The 24,482-nt window shown below is 58.9% G+C and overlaps 1 protein-coding gene across 1 annotated transcript in view; it reads left to right on the top strand.

Annotated features, from left to right (window-relative positions):
• LOC121273992 (POU domain, class 2, transcription factor 2-like) overlaps positions 1–24,482 on the top strand; it is a 507,999-nt gene that overhangs the window by 27,579 nt on the left and 455,938 nt on the right. The window lies entirely within an intron of this gene.

Genomic DNA, 24,482 nt, shown 5'->3' with positions numbered 1-24,482 from the left:
TCTCTCTCTCCTTCGCTCCACCCTGCGATCTCTCTCTCTCTCTCTCCCTCCACCCTGCGATCTCTCTCTCTCTCCCTCCCTCCAGCCTGCGATCTCTCTCTCTCTCCCTCTCTCCCTCAACCCTGCGATCTCTCTCTCTCTCCCTCCCTCCACCCTGCGATCACTCTCTCCCTCTCTCCCTCCAGCCTGCGATCACTCTCTCTCTCTCGCACCCTCCAGCCTGCGATCTCTCTCTCTCTCTCTCCCTCCAGCCTGCGATCACTCTCTCTCTCTCCCTCCACACTGCGATCACTCTCTCTCTCTCTCTTTCCACCCTGTGATCTCTCTCTCTCTCCCTCTCTCCCTCCAAACTGTGATCACACTCTCTCTCTCTCCCTCTCTCCCTCAACCCTGCGATCTCTCTCTCTCTCCCTCCCTCCACCCTGCGATCACTCTCTCCCTCTCTCCCTCCAGCCTGCGATCACTCTCTCTCTCTCGCACCCTCCAGCCTGCGATCTCTCTCTCTCTCTCTCCCTCCAGCCTGCGATCACTCTCTCTCTCTCCCTCCACCCTGCGATCACTCTCTCTCTCTCTCTTTCCACCCTGTGATCTCTCTCTCTCTCCCTCTCTCCCTCCAAACTGTGATCACACTCTCTCTCTCTCCCTCCAGCCAGCGATCTCTCTCTCTCTCTCTCCCTCCACCCTGCGATCTCTCTCTCTCCCTCGCTCCCTCCAACCAGCGATCTGTCGCTCCCTCTCTCCCTCCAGCCTGCGATCTCTCTCTCTCTCTCCCTCCCTCCACCCTGCGATCTCTCTCTCCCTCTCTCCCTCCACCCTGCGATCTCTCTCTCTCTCTCTTTCCCTCCCTCCACCCTGCGATCATTCTCTCTCTCCCTCCCTCCAGCCTGCAATCTCTCTCTCTCTCCCTCCAGCCTGCGACCTCTCTCTCTCCTTCGCTCCACCCTGCGATCTCTCTCAATCTCTCTCACCCTCCAGCCTGCGATCTCTCTCTCTCTCGCTCCCTCCAACCAGCGATCTGTCGCTCCCTCTCTCCCTCCAGCCTGCGATCTCTCTCTCTCTCTCCCTCCCTCCACCCTGCGATCTCTCTCTCTCTCCCTCCCTCCAGCCTGCGATCTCTCTCTCTCTCTCTCCCTCCACCCTGCGATCTCTCTCTCTCTCCCTCCCTCCAGCCTGCGATCTCTCTCTCTCTCCCTCCCTCCAGCCTGCGATCACTCTCTCTCTCTCCCTCCACCCTGCGATCTCTCTCTCTCTCCCTCCCTCCAGCCTGCGATCTCTCTCTCTCTCTCTCCCTCCAGCCTGCGATCACTCTCTCTCTCTCCCTCCAGCCTGCGATCACTCTCTCTCTCTCCCTCCACCCTGTGATCTCTCTCTCTCCCCCTCTCTCCCTCCAAACTGTGATCACACTCTCTCTCTCCCGCCAGCCTGCGATCTCTCTCTCTCTCTCTCTCCCGCCAGCCTGCGATCTCTCTCTCTCTCTCTCTCCCTCCACCCTGCGATCACTCTCTCTCTCTCTCCCTCCACCCTGCGATCTCTCTCTCCCTCGCTCCCACCAGCCAGCGATCTCTCGCTCCCTCTGTCCCTCCAGCCTGCGATCTCTCTCTCTCTCTCTCCCTCCCTCCACTCTGCGATCTCTCACTCCCTCTCTCCCTCCACCCTGCGATCATTCTCTCTCTCCCTCCCTCCACCCTGCGATCTCTCTCTCTTTCCCTCCAGCCTGTGATCTCTCTCGCTCCTTCCCTCCACCCTGCGATCTCTCTCTCTCTCCCTCCCTCCAGCCTGTGATCTCTCTCTCTCTCCCTCCCTCCAGCCTGCGATCTCTCTCTCTCTCTCTCCCTCCACCCTGTGATCTCTCTCTCTCTCCCTCCCTTCAGCCTGCGATCACTCTCTCTCTCTCCCTCCAGCCTGCGATCACTCTCTCTCTCCCTATCTCCCTCCAGCATGCGATCACTCTCTCTCTCTCTATCTCTCTCCATCCAGCCTGCGATCTCTCTCTCTGTCTCTCTCTCCCTCCAGCCTGCGATCTCTCTCTCCCTCTCTCCCTCCAGCCTGCGATCACTCTCTCTTTCTCTCCCTCCACCCTGCTTTCTCTCTCTCCCTCGCTCCCTCCAGCCAGCGATCTCTCTCTCCCTCTCTCCCTCCAGCCTGCGATCTCTCTCTCTCTCTCCCTCCCTCCACCCTGCGATCTCTCTCTCCCTCTCTCCCTCCACCCTGCGATCTCTCTCTCTCTCTCCCTCCCTCCACCCTGCGATCATTCTCTCTCTCCCTACCTCCAGCCTGCGATCTCTTTCTCTCTCCCTCCAGCCTGCGAAGTCTCTCTCTCCCTCCCTCCACCCTGCGATCTCTCTCTCTCTCCCTCCCTCCAGCCTGAGATCTCTCACTCTCTCCCTCCCTCCAGCCTGCGATCTCTCTCTCTCTCTCTCCCTCCACCCTGTGATCTCTCTCTCCCTCCCTCCCTCCAGCCTGCAATCACTCTCTCTCCCTCCAGCCTGCGATCACTCTCTCTCTCCCTCTATCCCTCCAGCATGCGATCACTCTCTCTCTCCCTCTATCCCTCCAGCATGCGATCACTCTCTCTCTCTCTCTCCCTCCAGCCTGCGATCACTCTCTCTCTCTCCCTCCAGCCTGCGATCTCTCTCTCTCTCTCTCATTCCCCCGACCCTGCGATCACTCTCTCCCTCTCTCCCTCCACCCTGCGATCTCTCTCTCTCTCCCTCCCTCCACCCTGCGAACACTCTCTCTCTCTCTCCCTCCAGCCTGCGATCACTCTCTCTCTCTCTCTCTCCAGCCTGCGATCACTCTCTCTCTCTCTCTCCCTCCATTTGCGATCTCTCTCTCTCTCTCTCCCTCCAGCCTGCGATCTCTCTCTCCCTCTCTCCCTCCATCCTGCGATCTCTCTCTCTCTCCCTCCCTCCAGTCTGCGATCACTCTCTCCCTCTCTCCCTCCAGCCTGCGATCACTCTCTCTATCTCCCTCCAGCCTGCGATCACTCTCTCTCTCTCTCCCTCCCTCCAGCCTGCGATCACTCTCTCTCTCTCCCTCCAGCCTGCGATCACTCTCTCTCTCCCTCTCTCCCTCCAGCATGCGATCACTCTCTCTCTCTCTCTCTCCCTCCAAACTGTAATCACTCTCTCTCGCTCTCACCCTCCACCCTGTGATCTCTCTCTCTCTCCCTCCCTCCAACCTGCGATCACTCTCTCTCTCTCCCTCCAGCCTGCAATCGCTCTCTATCTCCCTCTCTCCCTCCAGCATGCGATCACTCTCTATCTCCCTCCCTCCACCCTGCGATCTCTTTCTATCTCCCTCCCTCCAGCCTGCGATCTCTCTCTCTCTCCCTCCAGCCTGCGATCACTCTCTCTCTCTCCCTCCAGCCTGCGATCTCTCTCTCTCTCTCTCATTCCCCCGACCATGCGATCACTCTCTCCCTCTCTCCCTCCAGCCTGCGATCTCTCTCTCCCTCGCTCCCTCCATCCTGCGATCTCTCTCTCCCTCTCTCCCTCCAGCCTGCGATCACTCTCTCTCTCTCCCTCCAGCCTGCGATCACTCTCTCTCTCCCTCTCTCCCTCCAGCATGCGATCACTCTCTCTCTCTCCCTCCAAACTGTGATCACTCTCTCTCGCTCTCACCCTCCAGCCTGCGATCTCTCTCTCTCTCTCTCATTCCCCCGACCATGCGATCACTCTCTCCCTCTCTCCCTCCAGCCTGCGATCACTCTCTCTCGCTCTCACCCTCCAGCCTGCGATCTCTCTCTCTCTCTCTCCCTCCACCCTGCGATCACTCTCTCCCTCTCTCCCTCCACCCTGCGATCACTCTCTCTCTCTCTCCCTCCACCCTGCGATCTCTCTCTCCCTCGCTCCCTCCAGCCTGCGATCTCTCTCTCTCTCTCCCTCCCTCCAGCCTGCGATCTCTCTCTCCCTCTCTCCCTCCACCCTGCGATCTCTCTCTCTCTCCCTCCCTCCAGCCTGCGATCTCTCTCTCTCTCCCTCCCTCCAGCCTGCGATCTCTCTCTCTCTCCCTCCCTCCAGCCTGCGATCTCTCTCTCTCTCCCTCCCTCCAGCCTGCAATCACTCTCTCTCTCCCTCTCTCCCTCCAGCATGCGATCACTCTCTATCTCCCTCCCTCCAACCTGCGATCTCTCTCTCTCTCATTCCCCCGACCCTGCGATCTCTCTCTCTCTCCCTCCAGCCTGCGATCACTCTCTCTCTCTCCCTCCACCCTGCGATTTCTCTCTCTCTCCCTCCCTCCACCCTGCGAACACTCTCTCTCTCTCTCCCTCCAGCCTGCGATCACTCTCTCTCTCATTCCCCCGACCCTGCGATCTCTCTCTCTCTCCCTCCAGCCTGCGATCACTCTCTCTCTCTCCCTCCACCCTGCGATTTCTCTCTCTCTCCCTCCCTCCACCCTGCGAACACTCTCTCTCTCTCTCCCTCCAGCCTGCGATCACTCTCTCTCGCTCGCTCTCCAGCCTGCGATCACTCTCTCTCGCTCTCACCCTCCAGCCTGCGATCTCTCTCTCTCTCTCCCTCCAGCCTGCGATCACTCTCTCTCTCTCCCTGCAGCCTGCGATCACTCTCTGTCTCTCTCTCTCTTTCCCTCCACCCTGTGATCTCTCTCTCTCTCCCTCTCTCCCTCCAAACTGTGATCACACTCTCTCTCTCTCCCTCCAGCCTGCGATCTCTCTCTCTCTCTCTCCCTCCACCCTGCGATCTCTCTCTCTCCCTCGCTCCATCCAGCCAGTGATCTCTCGCTCCCTCTCTCCCTCCAGCCTGCGATCTCTCTCACTCTCTCCCTCCCTCCAGCCTGCGATCTCTCTCTCTCTCACTCCAGCCTGCGGTCTCTCTCTCTCCTTCGCCCCACCCTGCGATCTCTCTCTCTCTCTCCCTCCAGCCTGCGATCTCTCTCTCTCTCCCTCCCTCCAGCCTGCGATCTCTCTCTCTCTCTCTCCACCCTGCGATCTCTCTCTCTCCTTCGCTCCCTCCAGCCAGCGATCTCTCTCTCCCTCTCTCCCTCCAGCCTGCGATCTCTCTCTCTCTCTCCCTCCCTCCACCCTGCGATCACTCTCTCTCTCTTTCCCTCCAGCCTGCGATCACTCTCCCTCTCCCTCCCTCCACCCTGCGATCTCTCTCTCTCTCTATCCCTCCAGCCTGCGATCTCTCTCTCCCTCCAGCCTGCGATCACTCTCTCTCTCCCTCTCTCCCTCCAGCCTGCGATCACTCTCTCCCTCTCTCCCTCCAGCCTGCTATTACTCTCTCTCTCCCTCGACCATGTGATCACTCTGTCTCTCTCTCCCTCCAGCCTGCGATCTCTCTCTTTCCCTCCTTCCAGCCTGCGATCACTCTCTCTCTCTCTCCCTCCAGCCTGTGATCACTCTCTCTCTCTCTCCCTTGACCCTGCTATCACTCTCTCTCTCTCCCTCCCTCCAGCCTGCGATCTCTCCCACTCTCCCTCCCTCCAGCCTGCAATCTCTCTCTCTCTCCCTCCCTCCACCCTGCAATCTCTCTCTCTCTCCCTCCCTCCAGCCTGGGATCACTCTCTCCCTCTCTCCCTCCAGCCTGCGATCACTCTCTCCCTCTCTCCCTCCATTCTTCAATCTCTCTCTATCTCTCTGCCTCCCTCCACCCTGCGATCTCTCTATCTCTCTCTCGCCCTCCAGCCTGCGATCACTCTCTCCCTCTCTCCCTCCAGCCTGTGATCAAACTCCCTCTCCCTCGACCATGCGATCACTCTCTCTCTCACCCTCCAGACTGCGATCTCTCTCTCTCTCTCTCTCCCTCCAGCCTGCGATCTCTCTCTCTCTTTCTCCCTCCAGCCTGTGATCACTCTCTCCCTCTCTCCCTCCAGCCTGCGATCTCTCCCTCTCTCCCTCCAGCCTGCGATCTCTCTCTCTCTCTCTCCCTCTCTCCACCCTGTGATCTCTCTCTCCCTCTCTCCCTCCCTCCACCCTGTGTCATTCTCTCTCTCTCCCTCCCTCCACCCTGCAATCTCTCTCTCTCTCCCTCCAGCTTGCGATCTCTCTCTCTCTCTCCCTCCACCGTGCGATCTCTCTCTCTCTCCCTCCCTCCAGCCTGCGATCTCTCTCTCTCTCCCTCCCTCCAGCCTGCGATCTCTCACTCTCTCCCTCCTTCCACCCTGCGATCTCTCTCTCTCTCCCTTCCTCCAGCCTGCGATCTCTCTCTCTCTCTCCCTCCAGCATGCGATCACTCTCTCTCTCCCTCTCTCCCTCCAGCCTGCGATCACTCTCTCTCTCCCTCTCTCCCTCCAGCCTGCGATCTCTCTCTCGCTCTCTCTCCCTCCAGCCTGTGATCTCTCTCTCTCTCTCTCTCCCTCCAGCCTGCGATCACGCTCTCTCTCTCACCCTCCAGCCAGCGATCACTCTCTCTCTCTCCCTCCAGCCTGCGATCACTCTCTCTCTCTCTCTCTCCCTCCAGCCTGCGATCTCTCTCTATCTCTCTCCCTCCAGCCTGGGATCTCTCTCTCTCTCTCTCCCTCCAGCCTGCGATCACTCTCTTCTCCCTCCAGCCTGCGATCACTCTCTCTCTCCCTCTCTCCCTCCACCCTGCGATCACTCTCTCTCTCCCTCTCTCCAGCCTGCGATCTCTCTCTCTCTCTCCCTCCAGCCTGCGATCACTCTCTCCCTCTCTCCCTAGACCCTGCGATCACACTCTCTCTCCCTCCCTCCAGCCTGCGATTTCTCTCTCTCTCTCCCTCCAGCCTGCGATCACTCTCTCCCTCTCTCCCTCGACCCTGCGATCTCTCTCTCTCTCTCCCTCCACCCTGCGATCACACTCTCTCCCTCTTTCCCTCCACCCTGCGATCACTCTCTCTCTCCCTCCCTCGAGCCTGCCATCTCTCTTTCTCTCTCTCTCTCTCTCCCTCCTGCCTGCGATCACTCTCTCTCTCCCTCCCTCGACCCTGCGATCACTCTCTCTCTCCCTCCCTCCACCCTGCGATCACTCTCTCTCTTTCTCTCTCCCTAAACCCTGAGATCATTCTCTCTCTCTCTCCCTCCCTCCCTCGACCCTGCGAACTCTCTCTCTCTCTCTCCCTCCACCTTGCGATCTCTCTCTCTCTCCCTCCCTCCACCCTGCGATTTCTCTCTCTCTCCCTCTCTCCCTCCACCCTGCGATCTCTCTCTCTCTCCCTCTCTCCCTCCACCCTGTGATCTCTCTCTCTCTCTCCCTCCAGCCTGCGATCACTCTCTCTCTCTCTCCCTCCAGCCTGCGATCACTCTCTCTCTCTATCCCTCCAGCCTGCGATCACTCTCCCTCTCCCTCCCTCCACCCTGCGATCTCTCTCTCTCTCTATCCCTCCAGCCTGCGATCTCTCTCTCCCTCCAGCCTGCGATCACTCTCTCTCTCCCTCTCTCCCTCCAGCCTGCGATCACTCTCTCCCTCTCTCCCTCCAGCCTGCTATTACTCTCTCTCTCCCTCGACCATGTGATCACTCTGTCTCTCTCTCCCTCCAGCCTGCGATCTCTCTCTCTCCCTCCTTCCAGCCTGCGATCACTCTCTCTCTCTCTCCCTCCAGCCTGTGATCACTCTCTCTCTCTCTCCCTTGACCCTGCTATCACTCTCTCTCTCTCCCTCCCTCCAGCCTGCGATCTCTCCCACTCTCCCTCCCTCCAGCCTGCAATCTCTCTCTCTCTCCCTCCCTCCACCCTGCAATCTCTCTCTCTCTCCCTCCCTCCAGCCTGGGATCACTCTCTCCCTCTCTCCCTCCAGCCTGCGATCACTCTCTCCCTCTCTCGCTCCATTCTTCGATCTCTCTCTCTCTCTCTCCCTCCCTCCACCCTGCGATCTCTCTCTCTCTCCCTCCCTCCAGACTGCGATCACTCTCTCCCTCTCTACCTCCAGCCTGCGATCACTCTCTCCCTCTCTCCCTCCACCCTGCGATCTCTCTCTCACTCCCTCCAGCCTGCGATCTCTCTCTCTCTCTCCCTCCACCCTGCGATCACTCTCTCCCTCTCTCCCTCCAGCCTGCGATCACTCTCTCCCTCTCTCCCTCCAGCCTGTGATCAAACTCCCTCTCCCTCGACCATGCGATCACTCTCTCTCTCACCCTCCAGACTGCGATCTCTCTCTCTCTCTCTCCCTCCAGCCTGCGATCACTCTCTCTCTCCCTCCCTTCAGCCTGCGATCACTCTCTCTCTCTCTCCCTCCCTCCACCATGTGATCACTCTCTCTCTCTCTCTCTCCCTCCACCCGGCGATCTCTCTCTCCCTCTCTCCCTCCAGCCTGCGATCTCTCCCTCTCTCCCTCCAGCCTGCGATCTCTCTCTCTCTCTCTCCCTCTCTCCACCCTGTGATCTCTCTCTCCCTCTCTCCCTCCCTCCACCCTGTGTCATTCTCTCTCTCTCCCTCCCTCCACCCTGCAATCTCTCTCTCTCTCCCTCCAGCTTGCGATCTCTCTCTCTCTCTCCCTCCACCGTGCGATCTCTCTCTCTCTCCCTCCCTCCAGCCTGCGATCTCTCTCTCTCTCCCTTCCTCCAGCCTGCGATCTCTCTCTCTCTCTCCCTCCAGCATGCGATCACTCTCTCTCTCCCTCTCTCCCTCCAGCCTGCGATCTCTCTCTCTCTCTCTCCCTCCAGCCTGCGATCACGCTCTCTCTCTCACCCTCCAGCCAGCGATCACTCTCTCTCTCTCCCTCCAGCCTGCGATCACTCTCTCTCTCTCTCTCTCTCCCTCCAGCCTGCGATCTCTCTCTATCTCTCTCCCTCCAGCCTGGGATCTCTCTCTCTCTCTCTCCCTCCAGCCTGCGATCACTCTCTTCTCCCTCCAGCCTGCGATCACTCTCTCTCTCCCTCTCTCCCTCCACCCTGCGATCACTCTCTCTCTCCCTCTCTCCAGCCTGCGATCTCTCTCTCTCTCTCCCTCCAGCCTGCGATCACTCTCTCCCTCTCTCCCTAGACCCTGCGATCACACTCTCTCTCCCTCTCTCCAGCCTGCGATCTCTCTCCCTCTCTCCCTCCAGCCTGCGATCTCTCCCTCTCTCCCTCCAGCCTGCGATCTCTCTCTCTCTCTCTCCCTCTCTCCACCCTGTGATCTCTCTCTCCCTCTCTCCCTCCCTCCACCCTGTGTCATTCTCTCTCTCTCCCTCCCTCCACCCTGCAATCTCTCTCTCTCTCCCTCCAGCTTGCGATCTCTCTCTCTCTCTCCCTCCACCGTGCGATCTCTCTCTCTCTCCCTCCCTCCAGCCTGCGATCTCTCTCTCTCTCCCTTCCTCCAGCCTGCGATCTCTCTCTCTCTCTCCCTCCAGCATGCGATCACTCTCTCTCTCCCTCTCTCCCTCCAGCCTGCGATCTCTCTCTCTCTCTCTCCCTCCAGCCTGCGATCACGCTCTCTCTCTCACCCTCCAGCCAGCGATCACTCTCTCTCTCTCCCTCCAGCCTGCGATCACTCTCTCTCTCTCTCTCTCTCCCTCCAGCCTGCGATCTCTCTCTATCTCTCTCCCTCCAGCCTGGGATCTCTCTCTCTCTCTCTCCCTCCAGCCTGCGATCACTCTCTTCTCCCTCCAGCCTGCGATCACTCTCTCTCTCCCTCTCTCCCTCCACCCTGCGATCACTCTCTCTCTCCCTCTCTCCAGCCTGCGATCTCTCTCTCTCTCTCCCTCCAGCCTGCGATCACTCTCTCCCTCTCTCCCTCGACCCTGCGATCTCTCTCTCTCTCTCCCTCCACCTTGCGATCTCTCTCTCTCTCCCTCCCTCCACCCTGCGATTTCTCTCTCTCTCCCTCTCTCCCTCCACCCTGCGATCTCTCTCTCTCTCCCTCTCTCCCTCCACCCTGTGATCTCTCTCTCTCTCTCCCTCCAGCCTGCGATCACTCTCTCTCTCTCTCCCTCCAGCCTGCGATCACTCTCTCTCTCTTTCCCTCCAGCCTGCGATCACTCTCCCTCTCCCTCCCTCCACCCTGCGATCTCTCTCTCTCTCTATCCCTCCAGCCTGCGATCTCTCTCTCCCTCCATCCTGCGATCACTCTCTCTCTCCCTCTCTCCCTCCAGCCTGCGATCACTCTCTCCCTCTCTCCCTCCAGCCTGCTATTACTCTCTCTCTCCCTCGACCATGTGATCACTCTGTCTCTCTCTCTCCCTCCAGCCTGCGATCTCTCTCTCTCCCTCCTTCCAGCCTGCGATCACTCTCTCTCTCTCTCCCTCCAGCCTGTGATCACTCTCTCTCTCTCTCCCTTGACCCTGCTATCACTCTCTCTCTCTCCCTCCCTCCAGCCTGCGATCTCTCCCACTCTCCCTCCCTCCAGCCTGCAATCTCTCTCTCTCTCCCTCCCTCCACCCTGCAATCTCTCTCTCTCTCCCTCCCTCCAGCCTGGGATCACTCTCTCCCTCTCTCCCTCCAGCCTGCGATCACTCTCTCCCTCTCTCGCTCCATTCTTCGATCTCTCTCTATCTCTCTCCCTCCCTCCACCCTGCGATCTCTCTCTCTCTCCCTCCCTCCAGACTGCGATCACTCTCTCCCTCTCTTCCTCCAGCCTGCGATCACTCTCTCCCTCTCTCCCTCCACCCTGCGATCTCTCTCTCACTCCCTCCAGCCTGCGATCTCTCTCTCTCTCTCCCTCCACCCTGCGATCACTCTCTCCCTCTCTCCCTCCAGCCTGCGATCACTCTCTCCCTCTCTCCCTCCAGCCTGTGATCAAACTCCCTCTCCCTCGACCATGCGATCACTCTCTCTCTCACCCTCCAGACTGCGATCTCTCTCTCTCTCTCTCTCCCTCCAGCCTGCGATCTCTCTCTCTCTTTCTCCCTCCAGCCTGTGATCACTCTCTCTCTCCCTCCCTTCAGCCTGCGATCACTCTCTCTCTCTCTCCCTCCCTCCACCATGTGATCACTCTCTCTCTCTCTCTCTCCCTCCACCCGGCGATCTCTCTCTCCCTCTCTCCCTCCAGCCTGCGATCTCTCCCTCTCTCCCTCCAGCCTGCGATCTCTCTCTCTCTCTCTCCCTCTCTCCACCCTGTGATCTCTCTCTCCCTCTCTCCCTCCCTCCACCCTGTGTCATTCTCTCTCTCTCCCTCCCTCCACCCTGCAATCTCTCTCTCTCTCCCTCCAGCTTGCGATCTCTCTCTCTCTCTCCCTCCACCGTGCGATCTCTCTCTCTCTCCCTCCCTCCAGCCTGCGATCTCTCTCTCTCTCCCTTCCTCCAGCCTGCGATCTCTCTCTCTCTCTCCCTCCAGCATGCGATCACTCTCTCTCTCCCTCTCTCCCTCCAGCCTGCGATCACTCTCTCTCTCCCTCTCTCCCTCCAGCCTGCGATCTCTCTCTCGCTCTCTCTCCCTCCAGCCTGCGATCTCTCTCTCTCTCTCTCCCTCCAGCCTGCGATCACGCTCTCTCTCTCACCCTCCAGCCAGCGATCACTCTCTCTCTCTCCCTCCAGACTGCGATCACTCTCTCTCTCTCCCTCCAGCCTGCGATCACTCTCTCTCTCTCTCTCTCTCCCTCCAGCCTGCGATCTCTCTCTATCTCTCTCCCTCCAGCCTGGGATCTCTCTCTCTCTCTCTCCCTCCAGCCTGCGATCACTCTCTTCTCCCTCCAGCCTGCGATCACTCTCTCTCTCCCTCTCTCCCTCCACCCTGCGATCACTCTCTCTCTCCCTCTCTCCAGCCTGCGATCTCTCTCTCTCTCTCTCCCTCCAGCCTGCGATCACTCTCTCCCTCTCTCCCTAGACCCTGCGATCACACTCTCTCTCCCTCCCTCCAGCCTGCGATTTCTCTCTCTCTCTCCCTCCAGCCTGCGATCACTCTCTCCCTCTCTCCCTCGACCCTGCGATCTCTCTCTCTCTCTCCCTCCACCCTGCGATCACACTCTCTCCCTCTTTCCCTCCACCCTGCGATCACTCTCTCTCTCCCTCCCTCGAGCCTGCCATCTCTCTTTCTCTCTCTCTCTCTCTCCCTCCTGCCTGCGATCACTCTCTCTCTCCCTCCCTCGACCCTGCGATCACTCTCTCTCTCCCTCCCTCCACCCTGCGATCACTCTCTCTCTTTCTCTCTCCCTAAACCCTGAGATCATTCTCTCTCTCTCTCCCTCCCTCCCTCGACCCTGCGAACTCTCTCTCTCTCTCTCCCTCCACCTTGCGATCTCTCTCTCTCTCCCTCCCTCCACCCTGCGATTTCTCTCTCTCTCCCTCTCTCCCTCCACCCTGCGATCTCTCTCTCTCTCCCTCTCTCCCTCCACCCTGTGATCTCTCTCTCTCTCTCCCTCCAGCCTGCGATCACTCTCTCTCTCTCTCCCTCCAGCCTGCGATCACTCTCTCTCTCTTTCCCTCCAGCCTGCGATCACTCTCCCTCTCCCTCCCTCCACCCTGCGATCTCTCTCTCTCTCTATCCCTCCAGCCTGCGATCTCTCTCTCCCTCCAGCCTGCGATCACTCTCTCTCTCCCTCTCTCCCTCCAGCCTGCGATCACTCTCTCCCTCTCTCCCTCCAGCCTGCTATTACTCTCTCTCTCCCTCGACCATGTGATCACTCTGTCTCTCTCTCTCCCTCCAGCCTGCGATCTCTCTCTCTCCCTCCTTCCAGCCTGTGATCACTCTCTCTCTCTCTCCCTCCAGCCTGTGATCACTCTCTCTCTCTCCCTCCCTCCAGCCTGCGATCTCTCCCACTCTCCCTCCCTCCGGCCTGCAATCTCTCTCTCTCTCCCTCCCTCCACCCTGCAATCTCTCTCTCTCTCCCTCCCTCCAGCCTGGGATCACTCTCTCCCTCTCTCCCTCCAGCCTGCGATCACTCTCTCCCTCTCTCGCTCCATTCTTCGATCTCTCTCTATCTCTCTCCCTCCCTCCACCCTGCGATCTCTCTCTCTCTCCCTCCCTCCAGACTGCGATCACTCTCTCCCTCTCTTCCTCCAGCCTGCGATCACTCTCTCCCTCTCTCCCTCCACCCTGCGATCTCTCTCTCACTCCCTCCAGCCTGCGATCTCTCTCTCTCTCTCCCTCCACCCTGCGATCAATCTCTCCCTCTCTGCCTCCAGCCTGCGATCTCTCTCTCTCTCTCCCTCCACCCTGCGATCAATCTCTCCCTCTCTGCCTCCAGCCTGCGATCTCTCTCTCTCCCTCCCTCCAGCTTGCGATCACTCTCTCTCTCTCTCTCCCTCCAGCCTGCGAGCACTCTCTCCCTCCCTCCAGCCTGTGATCACTCTCTCTCTCTCTCCCTCCAGCCTGCGATCTCTCTATCTTTCCCTCCCTCCAGCCTGCGATCTCTCTCTCTCTAAATCCCTCCAGCCTGAGATCACTCTCTCCCTCTCTCCCTCCAGCCTGTGATCAAACTCTCTCTCCCTCGACCATGCGATCAGTCTCTCTCTCACCCTCCAGCCTGCGATATCTCTCTCTATCTCCCTCCAGCCTGCGATCTCTCTCTCTCTCTCTCCCTCCAGCCTGCGATCTCTCTCTCTCTTTCTCCCTCCAGTCTGTGATCACTCTCTCTCTCCCTCCCTCCAGCCTGCGATCACTCTCTCTCTCTCTCCCTCCCTCCACCATGTGATCAGGCTCTCTCTCTCTCTCTCCCTCGACCCTGCGATCACTCTCTCTCTCTCCCTCCAGACTGCGATCTCTCTCTCTCTCTCTCCCTCCAGCCTGCGATCACTCTCTCTCTCTCCCTCCAGACTGCGATCACTCTCTCTCTCTCTCTCCCTCCAGCCTGCGATCACTCTCTCTCTCTCTCTCCCTCCACCCTGTGATCACTCTCTCTCTCTCCCTCCCTCCTCCCTGTGATCACTCTCTCTCTCTCTCCCTCCACCCGGAGATCTCTCTCTCCCTCTCTCCCTCCAGCCTGCGATCTCTCCCTCTCTCCCTCCAGTCTGCGATCTCTCTCTCCCTCCCGCCCTCCAGCCTGCGATCTCTCTCTCTCTCTCTCGCTCTCTCCACCCTGCGATCTCTCTCTCCCTCTCTCCCTCCCTCCACCCTGCGTCATTCTCTCTCTCTCCCTCCCTCCACCCTGCAATCTCTCTCTCTCTCCCTCCAGCCTGCGATCTCTCTCTCTCTCTCCCTCCACTGTGCGATCTCTCTCTCTCTCTCTCCCTCCAGCCTGCGATCTCTCTCTCTCTCTCTCCCTCCAGCCTGCGATCACGCTCTCTCTCTCACCCTCCAGCCAGCGATCACTCTCTCTCTCTCACTCCAGCCTGCGATCACACTCTCCCTCTCTCCCTCCAGCCTGCGATCTCTCTCTATCTCTCTCCCTCCAGCCTGCGATCTCTCTCTCCCTCTCTCCCTCCAGCCTGCGATCACTCTCTCTCTCCCTCCCTCGACCCTGCGATCACTCTCTCTCTCCCTCCCTCGACCCTGCGATCTCTCTCTCTCTCCCTCCCTCCCTCGACCCTGCGAACACTCTCTCTCTCTCCCTCCACCTTGCGATCTCTCTCTCTCTCTCCCTCCTTCCACCCTGCGATCTCTCTCTCTCTCTCTCCCTCCCTGCACCCTGCGAACTCTCTCTCTCTCCCTCTCTACCTCCACCCTGTGATCTCTCTCTCTCTCTCTCCCTCCAGCCTGCGATCACTCTCTCTCTCTCTCCCTCCAGCCTGCGATCACTCTCTCTCTCTTTCCCTCCAGCCTGCGATCACTCTCCCTCTCCCTCCCTCCACCCTGCGATCTCTCTCTCTCTCTCTATCCCTCCAGCCTGCGATCTCTCTCTCCCTCCAGCCTGCGATCACTCTCTCTCTCCCTCTCTCCCTCCAGCCTGCGATCACTCTCTCCCTCTCTCCCTCCAGCCTGCTATTACTCTCTCTCTCTCCCTCGACCATGTGCTCACTCTCTCTCTCTCTCTCTCCAGCCTGCGATCTCTCTCTCTCCCTCCTTCCAGCCTGCGATCACCCTCTCTCTCTCCCTCCCTCCAGCCTGCGATCTCTCCCACTCTCCCTCCCTCCAGCCTGCAATCTCTCTCTCTCTCCCTCCCTCCACCCTGCAATCTCTCTCTCTCTCCCTCCCTCCAGCCTGGGATCACTCTCTCCCTCTCTCCCTCCAGCCTGCGATCACTCTCTCCCTCTCTCCCTCCATTCTTCGATCTCTCTCTATCTCTCTCCCTCCCTCCACCCTGCGATCTCTCTCTCTCTCCCTCCCTCCAGACTGCGATCACACTCTCCCTCTCTTACTCCAGCCTGCGATCACTCTCTCCCTCTCTCCCTCCACCCTGCGATCTCTCTCTCACTCCCTCCAGCCTGCGAACTCTGTCTCTCTCTCCCTCCACCCTGTGATCTCTCTCTCTCCCTCCACCCTGCGATCAATCTCTCTCTCCCTCCCTCCGGCCTGTGATCACTCTCTCTCTCTCCCCCTCCAGCGTGCGATCTCTCTCTCTCACTCCCTCCAACCTGAGATTTCTCTCTCCCTCCCTCCCTCCAGCCTGCGATCACTCTCTATCTCCCTCCCTCGACTCTGCGATCTCTCTCTCCCTCTCACCCTCCACCCTGCGATCTCTCTCTCTCCCTCCCTCCACCCTGCGATCTCTCTCTCTCTCCCTCCCTCAAGCCTGCGATCTCTCTCTCTCCCTCCCTCCAGCCTGCGATCTCTCTCTCTCTCTCCCTCCAGCCTGCGATCACTCTCTCCCTTTCTCCCTCCACCCTGCGATCACTCTCTCCCTCTCACCCTCCACCCTGCGATCACTCTCTCCATCTCTCCCTCCAGCCTGTGATCACTCTCCCTCCCTCTCCCTCGAGCCTGCGATCTCTCTCTTTCTCCCTCGCTCGACCCTGCAATCACTCTCTCTCTCTCTCCCTCGACCCTACGATCTCTCTCTCTCTCCCTCCAGCCTGCGATCACTCTCTCTCTCTCTCCCTCCAGCCTGTGATCTCTCTCTCTCTCTCTCTCCCTCCAGCCTGCGATTACTCTCTCCCTCTCTCCCTCCAGCCTGCGATCACTCTCTCCCTCTCTCCCTCCACCCTATGATCACTCTCTCTCTCCCTCCCTCGACCCTGCGATCTCTCTCTCTCTCTGCCTCCAGCCTGCGATCTCTCTCTCTCTCTCCCTCCCTCGACCCTGCGATCTCTCTCTCTCCCTCCCTCCACCCTGCGATCACTCTCTCTCTCTCCCTCCCTAAACCCTGAGATCACTCTCTCTCTCTCTCCCTCGACCCTGCGATCTCTCTCTCTCTCTGCCTCCAGCCTGCGATCTCTCTCTCTCTCTCCCTCCCTCGACCCTGCGATCTCTCTCTCTCCCTCCCTCCACCCTGCGATCACTCTCTCTCTCTCCCCCCCTAAACCCTGAGATCACTCTCTCTCTCTCCCTCCCTCGACACTGCAATCACTCTCTCTCTCTCGCTCTCTCCCTCAACCATGCGATCACTCCCTCTCTCTCCCTCCCTCGACCCTGTGATCACTCTCTCTCTCTCTCTCCCTCCACCCTGCGATCACTCTCTCTCTCTCCCTCCCTCGACCCTACGATCTCTCTCTCCCTCCCTCCAGCCTGCGATCACTCTCTCTCTCTCTCCCTCCAGCCTGTGATCTCTCTCTCTCTCTCTCTCTCCCTCCAGCCTGCGACCACTCTCTCCCTCTCTCCCTCCAGGCTTCGATCTCTCTCCCTTTCTCCCACCATCCTGTGATCACTCTCTCTCTCGCTCGACCCTGCGATCTCTCTCTCTCTCCCTCCAGCCTGCGATCTCTCTCTCTCTCTCCCTCCACCCTGTGATCACTCTCTCTCTCTCTCCCTCGACCCTGCGATCTCTCTCTCCCCTTCTCTCGACCCTGCGATCACTCTCTCTCTCTCTCCCTCGACCCTGCAATCACTCTCTCTCTCTCCTTCCCTCGACAATGCAATCACTCTCTCTCTCTCCCTCGAACCTGTGATCACTCTCTCTCTCTCTCTCTCCCTCCACCCGCGATCACTCTCTCTCTCTAACTCCCTTGACCCTGTGATCACTTTCTCTCTCTCTCTCTCTCCCTCCACCCTGCGATCACTCTCTCTCTCTCCCTCCCTCGACCCTACGATCTCTCTCTCTCTCCCTCCAGCCTGTGATCTCTGTCTCTCTCTCTCTCCCTCTAGCCTGCGATCACTCTCTCCCTCTCTCCCTCCAGCCTGCGATCACTCTCTCACTCTCTCCCTCGACCCTACGATCTCTCTCTCTCTCTCCCTCCAGCCTGCAATCTCTCTCTCTCCCTCTCTTCCTCCAGCCTGCGATCACTCTCTCCCTCTCTCCCTCCAACCTGAGATATCTCTCTCTCTGTCTCCCTCCAGCCTGCGATCACTCTTTATCTCCCTCCCACGACTCTGCGATCACTCTCTCTCTCCCACCCTCAACCCTGCGATCTCTCTCTCTCTCTCTCTCCCTCGACCCTGCGATCACTCTGTCCCTCTCCGTCCCACGACCCTGCGATCACTCTCTCTCTCTCTCTCCCTCCACCCTGTGATCACTCTCTCTCTCTCCCTCCCTCGACCCTCCGATCACTCTCTCTCTCTCTCTCCCTCGACCCTGTAATCATTCTCTCTCTCTCTCTCTCCCTCGACCCTACGATCTCTCTCTCTCTCCCTCCAGCCTGCGATCACTCTCTCTCTCTCTCCATCCAGCCTGTGATCACTCTCTCTCTCTCCCTCCCTCGAAGCTGCGATCTCTCTCTCTCTCCCTCCACCCTGTGATCACTATCTCTCTCTCTCCCTCGACCCTGCGATCTCTCTCTCTCTCTCTCCCTCCAGCCTGCGATCTCTCTCTCTCTCTCCCTCCCTCGACCCTGCAATCTCTCTCTCTCCCTCCCTCCACCCTGTGATCACTCTCTCTCTCTCTCTCTCCCTCCACCCTGCAATCTCTCTCTCTCCCTCCCTCGAGCCTGCGATCACTCCCTCTCTCTTCCTCCCTCGACCCTGTGATCACTTTCTCTCTCTCTCCCTCCCTCGACCCTCCGATCACTCTCTCTCTCTCTCCCTCGACCCTGCGATCACTCCCTCTCTCTCCCTCCCTCGACCCTGTGATCACTCTCTCTCTCTCTCTCTCCCTCCACCCTGCGATCACTCTCTCTCTCTCCCTCCCTCGACCCTACGATCTCTCTCTCCCTCCCTCCAGCCTGTGATCTCTCTCTCTCCCTCTCTCCCTCCAGCCTTCGATCACTCTTTCCCTTTCTCCCTCCATCACTCTCTCTCTCCCTCGACCCTGCGATCTCTCTCTCTCTCTCCCTCCAGCCTGCGATCTCTCTCTCTCTCTCCCTCCACCCTGTGATCACTCTCTCTCTCTCTCCCTCGACCCTGCGATCTCTCTCTCCCCCTCCCTCGACCCTGCGATCACTCTCTCTCTCTCTCCCTCGACCCCGCAATCACTCCCTCTCTCTCTCCTTCCCTCGACAATGCAATCACTCTCTCTCTCTCCCTCCCTGACCCTGCGATCTCTCTCTCTCTCCCTCCACCCTGTGATCACTCTCTCTCTCTCTCCCTCCCTCGACTCTGCGATCACTCTCTCTCTCTCCCTCCCTCGACCCTGCGATCACTCTCTCTCTCTCCCTTGACCCTGCGATCACTCTCTCTCTCTCTCTCCCTCCACCCTGCATTCACTCTCTCTCTCTCTCTCTCTCTCCCTTGAACCTGCGATCACTCTCTCTCTCTACCTCCCTCGAACCTGTGATCACTTTCTCTCTCTCTCTCTCTCCCTCCACCCTGCGATCACTCTCTCTTTCTCCCTCCCTCGACCCTACGATCTCTCTCTCTCTCCCTCCAGCCTGCGATCACTCTCTCTCTCCCTCCCTCCACCCTGAGATCTCTCTCTCTCTCCCTCCCTCGACTCTGCGATCACTCTCTCTCTCTCCCTCCCTCGACCCTGCGATCACTCTCTCTCTCTCCCTTGACCCTGCGATCACTCTCTCTCTCCCTCCATCGACCCTGCAATCACTCTCTCTCTCTCTCTCTCTCTCTCTCCCTCGACCCTGCGATCACTCTCTCTCTACCTCCCTTGACCCTGTGATCACTTTCTCTCTCTCTCTCTCTCCCTCCACCCTGCGATCACTCTCTCTCTCTCCCTCCCTGGACCCTACGATCTCTCTCTCTCTCCTTCCAGCCTGCGATCACTCTCTCTCTCTCTCCCTCCAGCCTGTGATCGCTTTCTCTGTCTCTCCCTCTAGCCTGCGATCACTCTCTCCCTCTCTCCCTCCAGCCTGCGATCACTCTCTCACTCTCTCCCTCGACCCTACGATCTCTCTCTCTCTCTCCCTCCAGCCTGCAATCTCTCTCTCTCCCTCTCTTCCTCCAGCCTGCGATCACTCTCTCCCTCTCTCCCTCCAACCTGAGATATCTCTCTCTCTGTCTCCCTCCAGCCTGCGATCACTCTTTATCTCCCTCCCACGACTCTGCGATCACTCTCTCTCTCCCACCCTCAACCCTGCGATCTCTCTCTCTCTCTCTCTCCCTCGACCCTGCGATCACTCTGTCCCTCTCCGTCCCACGACCCTGCGATCACTCTCTCTCTCTCTCTCCCTCCACCCTGTGATCACTCTCTCTCTCTCCCTCCCTCGACCCTCCTATCACTCTCTCTCTCTCTCTCCCTCGACCCTGTAATCTTTCTCTCTCTCTCTCTCTCCCTCGACCCTACGATCTCTCTCTCTCTCCCTCCAGCCTGCGATCACTCTCTCTCTCTCTCCATCCAGCCTGTGATCACTCTCTCTCTCTCCCTCCCTCGAAGCTGCGATCTCTCTCTCTCTCCCTCCACCCTGTGATCACTATCTCTCTCTCTCCCTCGACCCTGCGATCTCTCTCTCTCTCTCTCCCTCCAGCCTGCGATCTCTCTCTCTCTCTCCCTCCCTCGACCCTGCAATCTCTCTCTCTCCCTCCCTCCACCCTGTGATCACTCTCTCTCTCTCTCTCTCCCTCCACCCTGCAATCTCTCTCTCTCCCTCCCTCGAGCCTGCGATCACTCCCTCTCTCTTCCTCCCTCGACCCTGTGATCACTTTCTCTCTCTCTCCCTCCCTCGACCCTCCGATCACTCTCTCTCTCTCTCTCCCTCGACCCTGCGATCACTCCCTCTCTCTCCCTCCCTCGACCCTGTGATCACTCTCTCTCTCTCTCTCTCCCTCCACCCTGCGATCACTCTCTCTCTCTCCCTCCCTCGACCCTACGATCTCTCTCTCCCTCCCTCCAGCCTGTGATCTCTCTCTCTCCCTCTCTCCCTCCAGCCTTCGATCACTCTTTCCCTTTCTCCCTCCATCACTCTCTCTCTCCCTCGACCCTGCGATCTCTCTCTCTCTCTCCCTCCAGCCTGCGATCTCTCTCTCTCTCTCCCTCCACCCTGTGATCACTCTCTCTCTCTCTCTCCCTCGACCCTGCGATCTCTCTCTCCCCCTCCCTCGACCCTGCGATCACTCTCTCTCTCTCTCCCTCGACCCCGCAATCACTCCCTCTCTCTCTCCTTCCCTCGACAATGCAATCACTCTCTCTCTCTCCCTCCCTGACCCTGCGATCTCTCTCTCTCTCCCTCCACCCTGTGATCACTCTCTCTCTCTCTCCCTCCCTCGACTCTGCGATCACTCTCTCTCTCTCCCTCCCTCGACCCTGCGATCACTCTCTCTCTCTCCCTTGACCCTGCGATCACTCTCTCTCTCTCTCTCCCTCCACCCTGCATTCACTCTCTCTCTCTCTCTCTCTCTCCCTTGAACCTGCGATCACTCTCTCTCTCTACCTCCCTCGAACCTGTGATCACTTTCTCTCTCTCTCTCTCTCCCTCCACCCTGCGATCACTCTCTCTTTCTCCCTCCCTCGACCCTACGATCTCTCTCTCTCTCCCTCCAGCCTGCGATCACTCTCTCTCTCCCTCCCTCCACCCTGAGATCTCTCTCTCTCTCCCTCCCTCGACTCTGCGATCACTCTCTCTCTCTCCCTCCCTCGACCCTGCGATCACTCTCTCTCTCTCCCTTGACCCTGCGATCACTCTCTCTCTCCCTCCATCGACCCTGCAATCACTCTCTCTCTCTCTCTCTCTCTCTCCCTCGACCCTGCGATCACTCTCTCTCTACCTCCCTTGACCCTGTGATCACTTTCTCTCTCTCTCTCTCTCCCTCCACCCTGCGATCACTCTCTCTCTCTCCCTCCCTGGACCCTACGATCTCTCTCTCTCTCCTTCCAGCCTGCGATCACTCTCTCTCTCTCTCCCTCCAGCCTGTGATCGCTTTCTCTGTCTCTCCCTCTAGCCTGCGATCACTCTCTCCCTCTCTCCCTCCAGCCTGCGATCACTCTCTCACTCTCTCCCTCGACCCTACGATCTCTCTCTCTCTCTCCCTCCAGCCTGCAATCTCTCTCTCTCCCTCTCTTCCTCCAGCCTGCTATCACTCTCTCCCTCTCTCCCTCCAGCCTGCAATCACTCTCTCCCTCTCTCCCTCCAACCTGAGATATCTCTCTCCCTCCCTCCGTCCAGCCTGCGATCACTCTCCATCTCCCTCCCTCCACCCTGCGATCTCTCTCTCTCCCACCCTCCACCCTGCGATCTCTCTCTCTCTCCCTCCCTCCACCCTGCGATCTCTCTCTCTCTCCCTCACTCAAGCCTGCGATCTCTCTCCCTCCCTCCCTCCAGCCTGCGATCTCTCTCTCTCTCTCCCTCCAGCCTGCGATCACTCTCTCTCTCCCTCCCTCCACCCTGCGATCACTCTCTCTCTCTCCCTCCCTCCACCCTGAGATCTCTCTCTCTCTCTCCCTCCCTCGACTCTGCGATCACTCTCTCTCTCTCTCCCTTGATCCTGCGATCACTCTCTCTCTCCCTCCCTCGACCCTGCAATCACTCTCTCTCTCTCTCTCTCCCTCGACCCTGCGATCACTCTCTCTCTCTAACTCCCTTGACCCTGTGATCACTTTCTCTCTCTCTCTCTCTCCCTCCACCCTGCGATCACTCTCTCTCTCTCCCTCCCTCGACCCTACGATCTCTCTCTCTCCCTTCCAGCCTGCGATCACTCTCTCTCTCTCTCCCTCCAGCCTGTGATCTCTGTCTCTCTCTCTCTCCCTCTAGCCTGCGATCACTCTCTCCCTCTCTCCCTCCAGCCTGCGATCACTCTCTCTCTCTCCCTCCCTCGACCCTACGATCTCTCTCTCCCTCCCTCCAGCCTGTGATCTCTCTCTCTCCCTCTAGCCTGCGATCACTCTCTCCCTCTCTCCCTCCAGCCTGCGATCACTCTCTCACTCTCTCCCTCGACCCTATGATCTCTCTCTCTCTCTCCCTCCAGCCTGCAATCTCTCTCTCTCCCTCTCTTCCTCCAGCCTGCTATCACTCTCTCCCTCTCTCCCTCCAGCCTGCGATCACTCTCTCCCTCTCTCCCTCCAACCTGAGATATCTCTCTCTCTGTCTCCCTCCAGCCTGCGATCACTCTTTATCTCCCTCCCACGACTCTGCGATCTCTCGCTCCCTCTCTCCCTCCACTCTGCGATCTCTCTCTCTCTCCCTCCCTCAAGCCTGCGATCTCTCTCCCTCCCTCCCTCCAGCCTGCGATCTCTCTCTCTCTCTCTCCCTCCAGCCTGCGATCACTCTCTCTCTCTCTCCCTCCAGCCTGCGATCACTCTCTCTCTCCCTCCCTCCACCCTGTGATCACTCTCTCTCTCTCCCACCCTCAACCCTGCGATCTCTCTCTCTCTCTCTCTCCCTCGACCCTGCGATCACTCTGTCCCTCTCCCTCCCACGACCCTGCGATCACTCTCTCTCTCTCTCTCTCCCTCCACCCTGTGATCACTCTCTCTCTCTCCCTCCCTCGACCCTCCGATCACTCTCTCTCTCTCTCCCTCGACCCTGCAATCATTCTCTCTCTCTCTCTCTCCCTCGACCCTACGATCTCTCTCTCTCTCCCTCCAGCCTGCGATCACTCTCTCTCTCTCTCCATCCAGCCTGTGATCACTCTCTCTCTCTCCCTCCCTCGAAGCTGCGATCTCTCTCTCTCTCCCTCCACCCTGTGATCACTCTCTCTCTCTCTCTCTCCCTCCACCCTGCAATCTCTCTCTCTCCCTCCCTCGAGCCTGCGATCACTCCCTCTCTCTTCCTCCCTCGACCCTGTGATCACTTTCTCTCTCTCTCCCTCCCTCGACCCTCCGATCACTCTCTCTCTCTCTCTCCCTCGACCCTGCGATCACTCCCTCTCTCTCCCTCCCTCGACCCTGTGATCACTCTCTCTCTCTCTCTCTCCCTCCACCCTGCGATCACTCTCTCTCTCTCCCTCCCTCGACCCTACGATCTCTCTCTCCCTCCCTCCAGCCTGTGATCTCTCTCTCTCCCTCTCTCCCTCCAGCCTGCGACCACTCTCTCCCTCTCTCCCTCCAGCCTTCGATCACTCTTTCCCTTTCTCCCTCCATCCTGTGATCACTCTCTCTCTCCCTCGACCCTGCGATCTCTCTCTCTCTCTCCCTCCAGCCTGCGATCTCTCTCTCTCTCTCCCTCCACCCTGTGATCACTCTCTCTCTCTCTCCCTCGACCCTGCGATCTCTCTCTCCCCTTCCCTCGACCCTGCGATCACTCTCTCTCTCTCTCCCTCGACCCCGCAATCACTCCCTCTCTCTCTCCTTCCCTCGACCCTGCGATCACTCTCTCTCTCTCTCTCCCTCCACCCTGCAATCACTCTCTCTCTCTCTCTCTCTCCCTTGAACCTGCGATCACTCTCTCTCTCTACCCCCCTCGAACCTGTGATCACTTTCTCTCTCTCTCTCTCTCCCTCCAACCTGCGATCACTCTCTCTCTCTCCCTCCCTCGACCCTACGATCTCTCTCTCTCTCCCTCCAGCCTGAGATCACTCTCTCTCTCCCTCCCTCCACCCTGCGATCACTCTCTCTCTCTACCTCCCTCGACCCTGAGATCTCTCTCTCTCTCTCCCTCCCTCGACTCTGCGATCACTCTCTCTCTCTCCCTCCCTCGACCCTGCGATCACTCTCTCTCTCTCCCTTGACCCTGCGATCACTCTCTCTCTCTCCCTCCATCGACCCTGCAATCACTCTCTCTCTCTCTCTCTCTCTCCCTCGACCCTGCGATCACTCTCTCTCTACCTCCCTTGACCCTGTGATCACTTTCTCTCTCTCTCTCTCTCCCTCCACCCTGCGATCACTCTCTCTCTCTCCCTCCCTCGACCCTACGATCTCTCTCTCTCTCCCTCCAGCCTGTGATCGCTGTCTCTCTCTCTCTCCCTCTAGCCTGCGATCACTCTCTCCCTCTCTCCCTCCAGCCTGCGATCACTCTCTCACTCTCTCCCTCGACCCTACGATCTCTCTCTCTCTCTCCCTCCATCCTGCAATCTCTCTCTCTCCCTCTCTTCCTCCAGCCTGCTATCACTCTCTCCCTCTCTCCCTCCAGCCTGCAATCACTCTCTCCCTCTCTCCCTCCAACCTGAGATATCTCTCTCCCTCCCACCCTCCACCCTGCGATCTCTCTCTCTCTCCCTCCCTCAAGCCTGCGATCTCTCTCCCTCCCTCCCTCCAGCCTGCGATCTCTCTCTCTCTCTCTCCCTCCAGCCTGCGATCACTCTCTCCCTTGCTCCCTCCACCCTGCGATCACTCTCTCCCTCTCTCCCTCCAGCCTGCGATCACTCTCTCTCTCTCTCCCTCCAGCCTGCGATCACTCTCTCTCTCCCTCCCTCCACC

Source organism: Carcharodon carcharias (genome assembly GCF_017639515.1).
Source record: "Carcharodon carcharias isolate sCarCar2 chromosome 29 unlocalized genomic scaffold, sCarCar2.pri SUPER_29_unloc_10, whole genome shotgun sequence".
Lineage (NCBI taxonomy): Eukaryota > Metazoa > Chordata > Chondrichthyes > Lamniformes > Lamnidae > Carcharodon > Carcharodon carcharias.
This window is presented reverse-complemented; position numbering and strand designations above follow the sequence as displayed.